Consider the following 15548-nt stretch of genomic DNA (forward strand, 5'->3'; position numbering starts at 1 on the left):
GCAAGACCGCTACGGTCGCAGGTTCGAATCCTGCCTCGGGCATGGATGTTTGTGATGTCCTTAGGTTAGTTAGGTTTAAGTAGTTCTAAGTTCTAGGGGACTAATGACCTCAGCAGTTGAGTCCCATAGTGCTCAGAGCCATTTGAACCATTTTTTTGTTATTCAAATTTATTTTTAAAGGCTTGTCATGGTAGATTGCTAGACTGAATCTTTTTTTGCTAACAGCAACTGAACCTGTGAACTTTCTTTACGCCACGAACAAACAGCGAAGGGTAAACGGCGCTAACAAAAAAATGGTTCAAATGGCTCTAAGCACTATGCGACTTAACTTCTGAGGTCATCAGTCGCCTAGAACTTAGAACTAAGTAAACCTAAGGACATCACACACATCCATGCCCGAGGCAGGATTCGAACCTGCGACCGTATCGGTCACGCGGTTCCAGACTGAAGCGCCATTAACCGCACGGCCACATCGGCCGGCCGGCGCTAACACCACGATTCTGCCGAACCGAGGAAAGTCGTGCCGACAGAAAAATCTTCGCGCCCCAATGCTAAGTGAAATGTCTTACTATATCGAGTACTTTCGAGAAGGACCGAGCAAAGCCGAGATGTACCGAACTAATGCAGAGATACGCTGAGTCTCGGACTGCACGCCTGTGGCACAACGTGCACTCTTGAAGTTCGCAAGTCGTGGCCGACTCTGGTTGTAATCTATTTGAAACCTTCCGGTGTCTTCCCGTCTCTTCCGGTGATAAGTGAAAAGGATGGTGGCAGTAGGAATGTAAGAATTATGAAGTTGTAGAGCGTAACCTCTGTGACCCCTGCTGAAGAATTTCACTTCAAAACTTTTGCCGGGGTGAATATGTACTTGTACCCACCTTTACGGGTACGAGTTTGCAGTTGGCACTTTCGTACTCTCGCTCTTATTGTGTCTATCTTAAGACGAAAAATACATTTATTTTTACAATGATTAAACTGTAGGAGAGAAAAATGACAGATAGAGGTGCATACTGCTAGACAACAATAAGAGGTTAAGCAGATGTCTGTATTTTCCCTTAACTGTGTACTCTTACCCATAACTCCTTGTAATGTGCAGTACTATTTTGAAGACTGCATTACATAAAAGAAGCAACCAAGTGATAGCCCGTCCGGTTGGCCGTGCGGTCTAATGCACGGCTTTTCGGGCGGGAAGGAGCGCCTGGTCCCCGGTACGAATCCGCCCGGCGGATTTGTGTCGAGGTCCGGTGAACCGGCCAGTCTGTGGATAGTTTTTAGGCGGTTTTCCATCTGCCTCGGCGAATGCGGGCTGGTTCCCTTTATTCCGCCTCAGTTACACTATGTCGGCGATTGCTGGGCCAACAAGTTCTCCATGTGCGCGTACACCACCATTACTCTACCACGCAAACATAGGGGTTACACTCGTCTGGTGTGAGACGTTCCCTGGGGAGTCCACCTGGGGCCGAACCGCACAATAACCCAGGGTTCGGTGTGGGGCGGCGGAGGGGTGAAGTGGACTGCGGTAGTCGTCGTGGGGTTGTGGACCACTGCGGCTGCGTCGGGGACGGAGCCTCTCGGTCGTTTCTAGGTCCCCGGTTAACATACAATACAATACAATACAACCAAGTGATAAGAAAATCACTGCCCACTAGAGGCAGGCTGTTGCGTTGTAAGTCAAGAGAATTAAACTGAAATGAATGGAAACAATGAGAATGAAAGCAGTGAAATGAACTGATATCTATGAACTCCGTTCATGGATGCTGAGGCAGCAACGCATTGAAAATGTTTACAAATGAAAATCTGAGGTAGACCGGGAAGCGATGCCGGATATCCCCTTATCATGAGGAATCGACTTCTACATCTACATCTACATGGATACTCTGCAAATCACATTTAAGTGCCTGGCAGAGGGTTCATCGAACCACCTTCACAATTCTCTATTATTCCAATCTCGTATAGCGCGCGGAAAGAATGAACACCTATATCTTTCCGTACGAGCTCTAATTTCCCTTATTTTATCTTGGTGATCGTTCCTCCCTATGTAGGTCGGTGTCAACAAAATATTTTCGCATTCGGAGGAGAAAGCTGGTGATTGGAGTTTTGTGAGAAGATTCCGTCGCATCGAAAAACGCCTTTCTTTTAATGATGTCCATCCCAAATCCTGTCTCATTTCTGTGACACCCTCTCCCATATTTCGCCATAATACAAAACGTGCTCCCGTTCTTTGAACTTTTTCGATGTACTCCGTCAGTCCTGTCTGGTAAGGATCCCACACCGCGCAGAAGTATTCTAAAAGAGGACGGACAAGCGTAATGTAGGTAGTCTCCTTTGTAGGTCTGCTACATTTTCTAAGTGTTCTGCCAATAAAACGCAGACTTAACCAATTAGGGCATCCGCGCGCTCCTCCAAGACCGAAACATGCTATCGTTTCACTATTTCCCTCCTTTTACTTGCGAACACTTCAACTGAATGCTCGGGTCGTTTCTGCAGGCACTCTCAGGTGGTCTAACTGGTCAAGGCAACTGTTCGCAATAAACAGGGGAGATATGTGTTTGAATTCTGGTGTGGCACGAAAAAAATGGCTCTGAGAACTATGCGACTTAACTTCTGAGGTCATCAGTGGCCTAGGACTTAGAACTAATTAAACCTAACTAACCTAAGGACGTCACACACATCCATGCCCGAGGCAGGATTCGAACCTGCGACCGTAGCGGTCGCTCGGCTCCAGACTGTAGCGCCTAGAACCGCACGGCCACTCCGGCCGGCGTGTGGCACGAATTTTCAGGTGTTGTGACATATTATTACAGTTAAGGTTCAGCTCTTGTGAACAGATTTTTCAGTGGATTCGTTTCATCAGTTTCATCCAGTGTGCGATTTGCAGGGGGGGATGGAGGGAATTCCCCCCCCCCCCCCCCCCTCTGCATCAGACCATCCCCTCCTCTGGTTTTAGTTTATGCATCCCAACCTAGGATGTTTATTTCCCACGCACTGGAGTAAAACTTTACATATTATTTAAATTTGTGGAGCAGAACACTGAAAGTTTTTAATACAGTCTTACTATTAATACTATTAATATGTTTGCTTATTAATTTAGAAAAACTGCTATGTAGTAGTTCAGCATTTCAAAACATTTAGAACTAAATCCCCCCCCCCATGAACCATGGACCTTGCCGTTGGTGGGGAGGCTTGCGTGCCTCAACGATACAGATAGCCGTACCGTAGGTGCAACCACAACGGAGGGGTATCTGTTGAGAGGCCAGACAAACATGTGGTTCCTGAAGAGGGGCAGCAGCCTTTTCAGTAGTTGCAGGGGCAACAGTCTGGATGATTGACTGATCTGGCCTTGTAACACTAACCAAAATGGCCTTGCTGTTCTGGTACTGCGAACGGCTGAAAGCAAGGGGAAACTACAGCCGTAATTTTTCCCGAGGGCATACAGCTTTACTGTATGATTAAATGATGATGGCGTCCTCTTGGGTAAGATATTCCGGAGGTAAAATAGTCCCCCATTCGGATCTCCGGGCGGGGACTACCCAAGAGGACGTCGTTATCAGGAGAAAGAAAACTGGTGTTCTACGGATCGGAGCGTGGAATGTCAGACCCCTTAATCGGGCAGATAGGTCAGAAAATTTATAAAGGGAAATGGATAGGTTAAAGTTAGATATAGTGGGAATTAGTGAAGTTCGGTGGCAGGAGGATCAAGACTTCTGGTCAGGTGAATACAGGGTTATAAATACAAAATCAAATAGGGGTAATGCAGGAGTAGGTTTAATAATGAACAAGAAAATAGGAGTACGGGGAAGCTACTACAAACAGCATAGTGAACGCATTATTGTGGCCAAGATAGACACGAAGCCCACGCCTACTACAGTAGTACAAGTTTATATGCCAACCAGCTCTGCAGATGATGAAGAAATTGATGAAATGTATTATGAGATAAAAGAAATTATTCAGATAGTGAAGGGAGACGAAAATTTAATAGTCATGGGTGACTGGAATTCGAGAGTAGGAAAAGGGAGAGAAGGAAACATAGTAGGTGAATATGGATTGGGGGACAGAAATGAAAGAGGAAGCCGCCTGGTAGAATTTTGTGCAGAGCATAACTTAATCATAGCTAACACTTGGTTCAGGAATCATGAAAGAAGGTTGTATACGTGGAAGAACCCTGGAGTTACTGAAAGATATCAGATTGATTATATAACGGTAAGACAGAGATTTAGGAACCAGGTTTTAAATTGTAAGACATTTCCAGGGGCAGATGTGGACTCTGACCACAATCTATTGGTTATGAACTGCAGATTAAAACTGAAGAAACTGCAAAAAGGTGGGAATTTAAGGTGATGGGACCTGGATAAACTGAGTAAACCAGAGGTACAGAGTTTCAGGGAGAGCATAAGGGAACAATTGACAGGAATGGGGGAAAGAAATACAGTAGAAGAGGAATGGGTAGCATTGAGGGATGAAATAGTGAAGGCAGCGGAGGATCAAATAGGTAAAAAGACGAGGGCTGGTAGAAACCCTTGGGTAACAGAAGAAATATTGAATTTAATTGATGAAAGGAGAAAATATAAAAATGCAGTAAATGAAGCAGGTAAAAAGGAATACAAACTCTATATAATATAGAGGACAAATGTAAGGATGTAGAGGCTTATCTCACTAGGGGTATGATAGATACTGCCTACAGGAAAATTAAAGAGACCTTCTGAGAAAGGAGAACCACTTGCATGAATATCAAGAGCTCAGATGGAAACCCAGTTCTAAGCAAAGAAGGGAAAGCAGAAAGGTGGAAGGAGTATATAGATTGTCTATACAGGGGCGATGTACTTGAGGACAATATTATGGAAATGGAAGAGGATGTAGATGAAGATGAAATGGGAGATATGATACTGCGTGAAGAGTTTGACAGTGCACTGAAAGACCTGAGCCGAAACAAGGCCCCCGGAGTAGACAACATTTCATTAGAACTACTGATAGCCTTGGGAGAGCCAGTCCTGACAAAACTCTACCATCTGGTGAGCAAGATGTACAAGACAGGCGAAATACCCTCAGACTTCAAGAAGAATATAATAATTCCAATCCCAAAGAAAGCAGGTGTTGACAGATGTGAAAATTACCGAACTATCAGTTTAATAAGTCACAGCTGCAAAATACTAACGCGAATTCTTTACAGACTAATGGAAAAACCGATAGAAGCGAACCTCGGGGAAGATCAATTTGGATTCCGTAGAAATGTTGGAATCTTAGAAGAAAGATTAAGGAAAGGCAAACCTACGTTTCTAGCATTTGTAGACTTAGAGAAAGCTTTTGACAACGTTGATTGGAATACTCTCTTTCAAATTCTGGAGGTGGCAGGGGTAAAATACAGGGAGCGAAAGGTTGTTTATAATTTGTACAGAAACCAGATGGCAGTTATAAGAGTCGAGGGGTATGAAAGGCAAGCAGTCGTTGGGAAGGGAGTGAGACAGGGTTGTAGCCTATCCCCAATGTTATTCAATCTGTATATTGAGCAAGCAATAAAGGAAACAAAAGAAAAGTTCAGAGTAGGTATTAAAACCCATGGAGAAGAAATAAAAACTTTGAGGTTCGCTGATGACATTGTAATTCTGTCAGAAACAGCAAAGGACTTGGAAGAACAGTTGAACGGAATGGATAGTGTCTTGAAAAGAGGGTATAAGATGATCATCAACAAAAGCAAAACGCGGATAATGGAATGTAGTCGAATTAAGTCGGGTGATGCTGAGGGAATTAGATTAGGAAATGAGACACTTAAAGTAGTAAAGGAGTTTTGCTGTTTGGGGAGCAAAATAACTGATGATGGTCGAAGTAGAGAGGATATAAAATGTAGACTGGCAATGGGAAGGAAAGCGTTTCTGAAGAAGAAAAATTTGTTAACATCGAGTACAGATTTAAATGTCAGGAAGTCGTTTCTGAAAATATTTGTATGGAGTGTAGCCATGTATGGAAGTGAAACGTGGACGATAAATAGTTTAGACAAGAAGAGAATAGAAGCTTTCGAAATGTGGTGCTACAGAAGAATGCTGAAGATTAAATGGGTAGATCACATAACTAATGAGGAGGTGTTGAATAGGATTGGGGAGAAGAGGAGCTTGTGGCACAACTTCACTAGAAGAAGGGATCGGTTGGTAGGACATGTTCTGAGACATCGAGGGATCACCAATTTAGTACTGGAGGGCAGCGTGGAGGGTAAAAGTCGTAGAGGGAGACCAAGAGATGAATACACCAAGCAGATTCAGAAGGATGTAGGCTGCAGTAGGTACTGGGAGATGAAGAAGCTTGCACAGGAGAGAGTAGCATGGAGAGCTGCATCAAACCAGTCTCAGGACTGAAGACCACAACTACAACTAGAACTAAATCATCATTCTCATGTTGTCATTGTTGTTTTCGTCTAAGGTTCGTCATCCGTTTACTTGCGAGCTTGCGAGGGAAGTAGTGTGGTAGTCATACTGCAGCAGTCGTACCGCAGAGTTGGGTGAGCTGGGGGCTCAAATTCCCACCCCGGGCCCTGAGGCAGGGTGGTGACCGCCCGGTACCTGTGCGAACATTTACCGTTAGGCCACCTTTTGGCAACAGTATGACGCGGATTAAAGCGCCTGGGACGGAAGTACAAAGTAGTGCGAAGTGAGCAACGGTACCTACCAGACGGGATCGGACAGTCTGACTTCGCTAGCCGCGAACCACGTGGGTGGAGCTTAACACAGGCTCTCCAGCTCGCGTATTCCAAATTAATTGGTGCCGTTCGTTCGTTGCCTCGCGTCCGCCAAACACACGGCGATCTTCACACGTTCCCGCTTCAGTAAAAAAATGGTTCAAATTGCTCTGAGCACTATGGGACTCAACTGCTGTGGTCATAAGTCCCCTAGAACTTAGAACTCCTTAAACCTAACTAACCTAAGGACAGCACACAACACCCAGCCATCACGAGGCAGAGAAAATCCCTGACCCCGCCGGGAATCGAACCCGGGAACCCGGGCGTGGGAAGCGAGAACGCTACCGCACGACCACGAGATGCGGGCCCCGCTTCAGTAACTTCATTAGTGAGCAGAATGCGCCCGGGCCTGTAAGAACTACGGAATTTCAGGATGTCATTCAAACGAAGCAAAATTTCTGATTTCCTTAAGAGCAGTGCATTACGTGAACAAACTCTGACAGTCAGGATACTAAAAGTGGTGCTAAAAGAGTTAAAATAAATAAATGTATAAATTAACCTGCCGCATGCAACATACGCCGCAAGATGTTGCCTGTTGTAGCATGCTACAAGACGACGCACGCCACATTTCCGTAGCATGCCACAATGTTGTAAGACGTCGCCCCAGCGTAAACGAGGCTCAAGAGCCAGGTCTGTATTGTATGGTGGATGTGATGTGTTGCGTACGAAACTAAAACCTGCATTCAGATCCAAACGTCGTGGAAAACTGTGAAGAGGTGTCATCCTGCAGCAAGATAACCCTCGCCCACATTCTGCCAAACGGACAAAAAAAATGGTTCAAATGGCTCTGAGCACTATGGGACTCAACTGCTGTGGTCATCAGTCCCCCAGAACTTAGAACTACTTAAACCTAACTAACCTAAGGACATCACACACATCCATACCCGAGGCAGGATTCGAACCTGCGACCGTAGCAGTCGCACGGTTCCGGACTGCGCGCCTAGAACCGCGAGACCACCGCGGCCGGTCCAAACGGACAGCCGACGCAATAAAGGAGTTGAGATTCGAGGTGCTGGAACATCCACCATACAGTCCAGACCTGGCTCCAAGCGATTTTCACATGTTTGGACCCTTACCGGAAGCACAACAGGGAAGAAGATTTGAAAGTGATGAAGACGTCATTGCTGCGGTGCAAAATTGGTTACAGATGTAACCGAAAAACGTATTTTCTGATGAAATAAAAAAAAAAACCTCGTAAAACGTCGGGGAAACTGCATTGAACTCCAGGGAGGTTACGTAGAAAAATGACGCATGTTTCAGTTTTCTATCATCACAATAAGTACAGCTTTCCACAAATGTGCCTTTACTTCTTGAATTCCCCTCGTTTACCTGTATGTAGATTATTTTGTAAATAAGCTTTACCTATAATGTGTTTTTAAAGATATAACAAGGGATGGCTTTTCTGACAGGGCATACGCGTGAATAGTGAGTTTCGGCATTAACATCTGTTTATAAATAAATGTTCAACCATGGGTAACGCCACGGTCCAAGCTAGTAACATATATAATTATACTAACCCCCTAAGACATCCCCCCCCCCCCCCCCCCCCCACTGGTAAAAGCACAAATCGCACACTGGTTTCATCTCCATTGATTCCATTTATGTCACTTAGGTTAATTTAATTCAATTGATCTATAGAAAATTTGTCTCTGATCCGGAGCTCGATCTGGCGCATATATTTTGTCTCGTCGTAAAGCTGAGAAGGCGCCTCTTTGTTTCCGAGATACGGTGGTTCACGTGGCCGGCGGCCTGACCTCCCGCAGCGCCGTTTCGTTCTTACAAAAGCACGTGCTGCCAACTTGAGCGATGCTCTCCCGTTGCCAGCCGATAGCGCGCACTACGCTAGGCGCGCCGGTCCGTGAAAACGTTCATTCAGCCTCTATTTCGCACTAGTACTCCTTAAGCAGACAAATACGAGGGCTATTCGGAAAGTAAGGCAAGACAGGTCGCGAAATGGAAACCACAGTGAAAATCAAAATTGTCTTATTTACAACAGTTAGCTACAACTTCCAGCTACTTAACTCTGTAGTCGCCTATCCGACTTAGACGTTTGTGGTAGCGTTGTACCAACTTTCCAATACCCTCGTTATAGAAGGCAGCCGTCAGTGCTTTCCGCCAACTCTCTACGCTGGCCTACAGCTCGTTGCCGGTGCCAAAATGTTGTCTTCATAATCAGCGGATCATGTGAGTAGAGATGAAACTCAGAGGGAGACAATTACGGGCTGTATTGTGGGTAATCAAACATTTCCAATTGAAAACGATGCAGGAGCATCTACATTGCCCCTGCAGAATGCGGCTGAGAATTGTCTTGAACAGGTCTTCCCAACCAGTGGTCAGCGGACCCCTTAGGGGTCCGCCGGCTCTTTCTAGGGAGTCCGCAGCCACCTTTCACCAAATCGTGTAAAATAATGAATAAAATTATTGAATAAAAATGTGAAAATCAAATTCATCACTTTTTTTGTTTTCGTGTGAAAAACATGTATACTTTTACTTCAGGTCGTATTCCCAAGCAGCCTTTGCGGTTCCTAAGTGAGAACGTATACACAGTTTAGTGCCGGAGAATGCGGCTTCTCTGATCGACTGTTTAGCAACAATACGGGGGTCGTTTGTGCGCTGGCCCACGGCGCTAGATGCGCTGAAACCTTTTACGCATGCGCGGAGAGAGCTTTGTCGACCAATCACAGCGGCTGGCACATATGCGGCCCCAGGCATCATTAAATGTTAAACTCGCCTTGTCAGTGCACTACCTGTTTCATAAGTCGATTTTTGACCAGTTTATTACTTCTAACATGGATCGGTGACTGAAGTCAGGATCATTGAAGAAGGCTGCAGTTTCTCTATCGCCTTCACAACAAGGGAAGTTTCCAGTTGAAATGAATGAGGAGGGAGGACGACCAAAGGAAAACTTTACATGCATTTGAACATTTTTCTTCGGATTTCACGAAAAACCACACACACACACACACACACACACACACGACTGTTACGAAATATGCATGCTCCTTACACAACAGTAGCCAAATAGTGGAAGTGAACAGACCATAAGCGACAGCTTGTCAACAGCGAACAGTCTGGACGTGACGTTGATTGCTCTTGGAGGAAGAAAGTTCCATCGCGTGAAATTTCAATTACCAAGTAATTTTAATCAGGCTATAGTGTGTTGAACAAAGGGAGTAAATCCACTAGTAAATGTCTGGTGTCTGGATACAATGGGAATTCAAACAGGATCGTTAATTTCAAGTTGTTTTCATTCATCTCTAAACCAAAGACTATTGATGCTTCGGGGGGGGGGGGGGGGGGGCATTGGGAACATGGCACCTGCATTAAGAAGCTTTCAGTTCCCATGAGTTTCGCTCTGAAATTTGAAGTTACTGTGCTCTTGACTGACTAGGGGTCCACCATGTCTGTTCGACTGAAGAAGGGGTCCGCCAGCTGATAAGGTTGGGAAGCCCTGGTCTTGAATAAGAAAATGCACAATAGTTATGTAATGTTGGCTGCATAGCTTCAGGCGAAATTTCTCACCAGGCCCTCGTACTTGGCGGGAGATACTATTGTTCTAGGTAACTCTATGTGATCCCTGTGTGCTCAGAACTAAAGAGAACGACGTAACGCGATCGACAGGTATACTAGAGACACTGCCCAACACACCTGTGCAAAATTTCATCGGATTTTCACTGTGGTTTCCATTTAGCGACCGATCGCTCCTTACTTTCTGAATAACCCTCGTAAAACGTGCGCTGACATAAACGTTGATGCTAGCCAGGTCTCTAGGTTTCGTTGTTACATTTGACCACGAACGTCACCTGCACCACGACCGCAATACGTTGCAAGTGTCAGTCGTGGTCAGAATAGATTTCTGTGTAGTTGTGAGAGCCTTGTGTCCGAGGTAAGTGAATTCGAACGTGGGCCAATTGCTGGTGCTCTCATGGTGGACGCTTCCGTAACCAAGGTAGCTGTAGCGTTTGGTGTTACAAGAGGCACCGCATCTAAGATTTATACAGTGAACAGAGAGAGTGATAAAACATCACCTGCTAAGTCATAATTCGGAGTGTGTGTTGCTTGATCGTGACAGACGGTAACTGGAGAGGATTGCGACGAAAAATAAGACGATGATAGCTGCAAACAGTGCAGTCGTTGAAACTTCCTGGCAGATTAAAACTGTGTGCCCGACCGAGACTCGAACTCGGGACCTTTGCCTTTCGCGGGCAAGTGCTCTACCAACTGAGCTACCGAAGCACGACTCACGTCCGGTACCCACAGCTTTACTTCTGCCAGTATCTCGTCTCCTACCTTCCAAACTTTACAGAAGCTCTTCTGCGAACCATGCAGAACTAGCACTCCTGAAAGAAAGGATATAGCGGAGACATGGCTTAGCCACAGCCTGGGGGATGTTTCCAGAATGAGATTTTCACTCTGCAGCGGAGTGTGCGCTGATATGAAACTTCCTGGCAGATTAAAACTGTATGCCCGACCGAGACTCGAACTCGGGACCTTTGCCTTTCGCGGGCAAGTGCTCTACCAACTGAGCTACCGAAGCACGACTCACGTCCGGTACCCACAGCTTTACTTCTGCCAGTATCTCGTCTCCTACCTTCCAAACTTTACAGCGCACACTCCGCTGCAGAGTGAAAATCTCATTCTGGAAACATCCCCCAGGCTGTGGCTAAGCCATGTCTCCGCTATATCCTTTCTTTCAGGAGTGCTAGTTCTGCATGGTTCGCAGAAGAGCTTCTGTAAAGTTTGGAAGGTAGGAGACGAGATACTGGCAGAAGTAAAGCTGTGGGTACCGGACGTGAGTCGTGCTTCGGTAGCTCAGTTGGTAGAGCACTTGCCCGCGAAAGGCAAAGGTCCCGAGTTCGAGTCTCGGTCGGGCACACAGTTTTAATCTGCCAGGAAGTTTCATATCAGCGCACACTCCGCTGCAGAGTGAAAATCTCATTCTGGAAACATCCCCCAGGCTGTGGCTAAGCCATGTCTCCGCTATATCCTTTCTTTCAGGAGTGCTAGTTCTGCATGGTTCGCAGAAGAGCTTCTGTAAAGTTTGGAAGGTAGGAGACGAGATACTGGCAGAAGTAAAGCTGTGGGTAACGGACGTGAGTCGTGCTTCGGTAGCTCAGTTGGTAGAGCACTTGCCCGCGAAAGGCAAAGGTCCCGAGTTCGAGTCTCGGTCGGGCACACAGTTTTAATCTGCCAGGAAGTTTCATATCAGCGCACACTCCGCTGCAGAGTGAAAATCTCATTCTGGAAACATCCCCCAGGCTGTGGCTAAGCCATGTCTCCGCTATATCCTTTCTTTCAGGAGTGCTAGTTCTGCATGGTTCGCAGAAGAGCTTCTGTAAAGTTTGGAAGGTAGGAGACGAGATACTGGCAGAAGTAAAGCTGTGGGTACCGGACGTGAGTCGTGCTTCGGTAGCTCAGTTGGTAGAGCACTTGCCCGCGAAAGGCAAAGGTCCCGAGTTCGAGTCTCGGTCGGGCACACAGTTTTAATCTGCCAGGAAGTTTCATATCAGCGCACACTCCGCTGCAGAGTGAAAATCTCATTCTGGGAGTGCAGTCGTTGTCGTAATGCAGAAACAGATTGCTTTATCTGACGATCAAAAGGGCATGATCATTGGCTTTCTGGCCAGGGGTGGAAGCATTTCCGGAACGGTTTAGTGTGTAAACTGTTCACGTGGCGCCATGCTTAAAGTATACCTTGCATGGCCAAATGGCCCTATTCAAAACCTGTGCGGCACATGAAGTGCGCCACTGACCACAGGGGTGAACAATGGCTGTGGAGATGTGAACGGGCGGATAGACGAACTAAGGGGTTACCAGCAGTCCCCTCAACGATCGCCCAACGAACGTTGATGCGTATGGGCCTTCGCAGCAGGCGCCTGTTTCATGCACACATGCTGACTGCTGTTCATCAGCGACGTAGGCTGGAATTTGCACGCCAGTAGCGCAACTGTACGTCCACCGAGAGGCAACAGGTGACCTTTTAACATGAAGCACGTTTAATGCTCCATCTGACAAAGGCCATTGGCGCGTACAGCGTGAAACGTCTGGAAGCAAACACCCTGCAACAACTGTCGGAAGGGTGCAAGCCACAGGGCATTCCCTAGATGATCTCGTCATTCTGTAAGGCACAACGTATCAACACAAGAGTCAGTTATCCTTGGGTACCATGTCCACCCCTAAATACAGTTTCTTTTCCTTGCCACGATAGTATTTATGAGCGTGACAATACAACGTATCACACAGTTCGCAACGTACGGGCGTGGCTCGAAGAGCACCTGGATGAGTGTACCGTAGTCCGCTGACCACCAGACTCACCAAATTAAAACCCAATCGAGAATCCGTGAACTACCTAGATTGGGCTATTCGCGCCAAGGATCCTCAACCCTAAGGCCGGCCGCTGTAGCCGAGCGGTTCTAGGCGCTTCAGTCCGGAACCGCGCTGCTGCTGCGGTCGCAGGTTCGAATCCTGCCTCGGGCATGGATATGTGTGATGTCCTTAGGTTAGTTAGGTTTAAGTAGTTCTAAGTCTGAGGGACTGATGATGGTTCAAATGGCTCTGAGCACTATGGGACTTAACTTCTAATGCCATCAGCCCCCTAGAACTTAGAACTAATTAAACCTAATTAACCTAAGGACATCACACACATCCATGCCCGAGGCAGAATTCGAACCTGCGACAGTAGCGGTCGCGCGGTTCTAGACTGTAGCGCCCAGAACCGCTCGGCCACCCCGGCCGGCGGGACTGAGGACCTCAGATGTTAAGCCCCATAGTGCTCAGAGCCATTTGAACCATTTTTGAACCTCAGCCGAGAAAACTAGCGCAGCTGGCTACGGCACTGGGGTCTGCATGGCTCCACATCTCTGTCTTTACCTCCCCAAACCTCACTGATTCTCTACCTGTCCGTCTCGCAACGGTCTGCGCTGAAAAAGGTGGTAATACAGGCGTTTCAGGCATTTCACATTATTGTGACTGGACATTGTATAAGATTCCCTTGTAAACCATATAGGACCCATATTTATCCATTCCGACACGACGGGAAGCTATTTTGTACGCATACGGGTTTCCTACACCGTATAAGGCATGACAATCTATTGTGTTTTTGCTGTTCCCATACTTTTGTGCGCCCCCTGTATTTTAAAATTCAAAGATGTCAAGCAAAGGGTGGTTCAGAGAAACAGGAAATTTTTAAATTGGTAAACTTGTGCGACTGTTAACGCTGAGTGACATATAAAAACTAATTCACGCCCTCTTGCCATTTAGCTATCACAGGAAAGTTACTTGGAGTTTTGCGGAATGTGCTATTGCCATCAAAGCCTTTTATAAAAACAATAACACTGTGCAGCCTGAACGTGGTGAATTTAGCCATCACTGCAGTTTAAGACGCCACGATCATATTTCATAGGCACATAGATTAAACAAATGGATAAGTGATTTTGAGGAAACAGCTTTAGCAAAGTAAAAGAACCGTTCGTACACTATGCAATATTGAAGGCGTTTGAGCTACTATCGTAAGAAGCCCACACCGTTCAATCCGTCGTCATGCACTGTCTTGACAGTTGCAAAGCGCAAAGTGTTCCAAGAGTATCGTTACAGGACTCACATTACGATCCGTACCAGTTGCTCATCGTCCAGTACGACGGCAATTCTGTGAGAGAATGCTCGAAAAGATAAACGACAACAGTGAGTTTGTTAACAACCTGTGGATGTCGAATGAAGTTTATTTCCATCTTAATGGATTTACCAATAAACAAAATTTTCGTTGCTGGGCACAAGAAAATCCTACTCAGCTAGACCAACGTCCATCGCATAACAACATAGCTGCCGTGTGGTGTGTTATGTCATCGTATGGCATAATAGGCCCTTATTTTTTTGAGGAAGAGAATGACCTTACTACTACAGTCACATCGGATCGGTACATCGCCATGCTCGAAACATTTGTTGGGCGAAAACTACAAATACTTCCAAAAATTATTGATAACGATAAACTTTTGCCAGAAGCATCAACAGCACACACAGCATGAATATCGATGGCTGCTGTATGCCAGTTGTTTAGTAACTGTATAATTTCAAGGAACAGTGGCATTCCGTGGCCTCACATATCTCCTGATCCGCCAGCATGTGGTTTCTGATTGTGGGGTCACCTTAAAACCAAACATGCGCAATTTATCTAAGACACTGGAAGACTGTTTGCGCAGATATAGAGCCCAACTGCAATAAATAAATTTGCTTACTGTATTATTAACTTGCGTGTTTTTACTGTTAACAGCCCTTCTAACACCCGTGTACCGCAAGTCTCTAGAGGAACGGAAGGTTCCAAATGATTGGAAAAGAGCACAGGTAGTCCCAGTCTTCAAGAAGATTCGTCGAGCAGATGCGCAAAACTATAGACCTGTATCTCTGACGTCGATTTGTTGTAGAATTTTAGAACATGTTTTTTGCTCGCGTATCATGTCTTTTTTGGAAACCCAGAATCTACTCTGCAGGAATCAACATGGATTCCGGAAACAGCGATCGTGTGAGACCCAACTCGCTTTATTTGTTCATGAGACCCAGAAAATATTAGACACAGGCTCCCACGCAGATGCTATTTTCCTTGACTTCCGGAAGGCGTTCGATACAGTTCCGCACTGTCGCCTGATAAACAAAGTAAGAGCCTACGGAATATCAGACCAGCTGTGTGGCTGGATTGAAGAGTTTTTAGCAAACAGAACACAGCATGTTGTTATCAATGGAGAGACGTCTACAGACGTTAAAGTAACCTCTGGCGTGCCACAGGGGAGTGTTATGGGACCACTACATTTCACAATATATATAAATGACCTAG

At 46.0% G+C, this 15548-nt stretch overlaps 1 non-coding gene across 1 annotated transcript; it reads right to left on the reverse strand.

Moving 5' to 3' along the window:
- Positions 1–11187: 11187 nt before the first annotated feature.
- Positions 11188–11262, reverse strand: Trnas-cga (transfer RNA serine (anticodon CGA)). Its single transcript has one exon. It is a non-coding gene; the product is annotated as a tRNA-Ser (tRNA).
- Between the last annotated feature and the right edge of the window lie 4286 nt (positions 11263–15548).

This window comes from Schistocerca serialis, chromosome 3 (assembly GCF_023864345.2).
Source record: "Schistocerca serialis cubense isolate TAMUIC-IGC-003099 chromosome 3, iqSchSeri2.2, whole genome shotgun sequence".
NCBI classification, from domain to species: Eukaryota; Metazoa; Arthropoda; class Insecta; order Orthoptera; family Acrididae; genus Schistocerca; species Schistocerca serialis.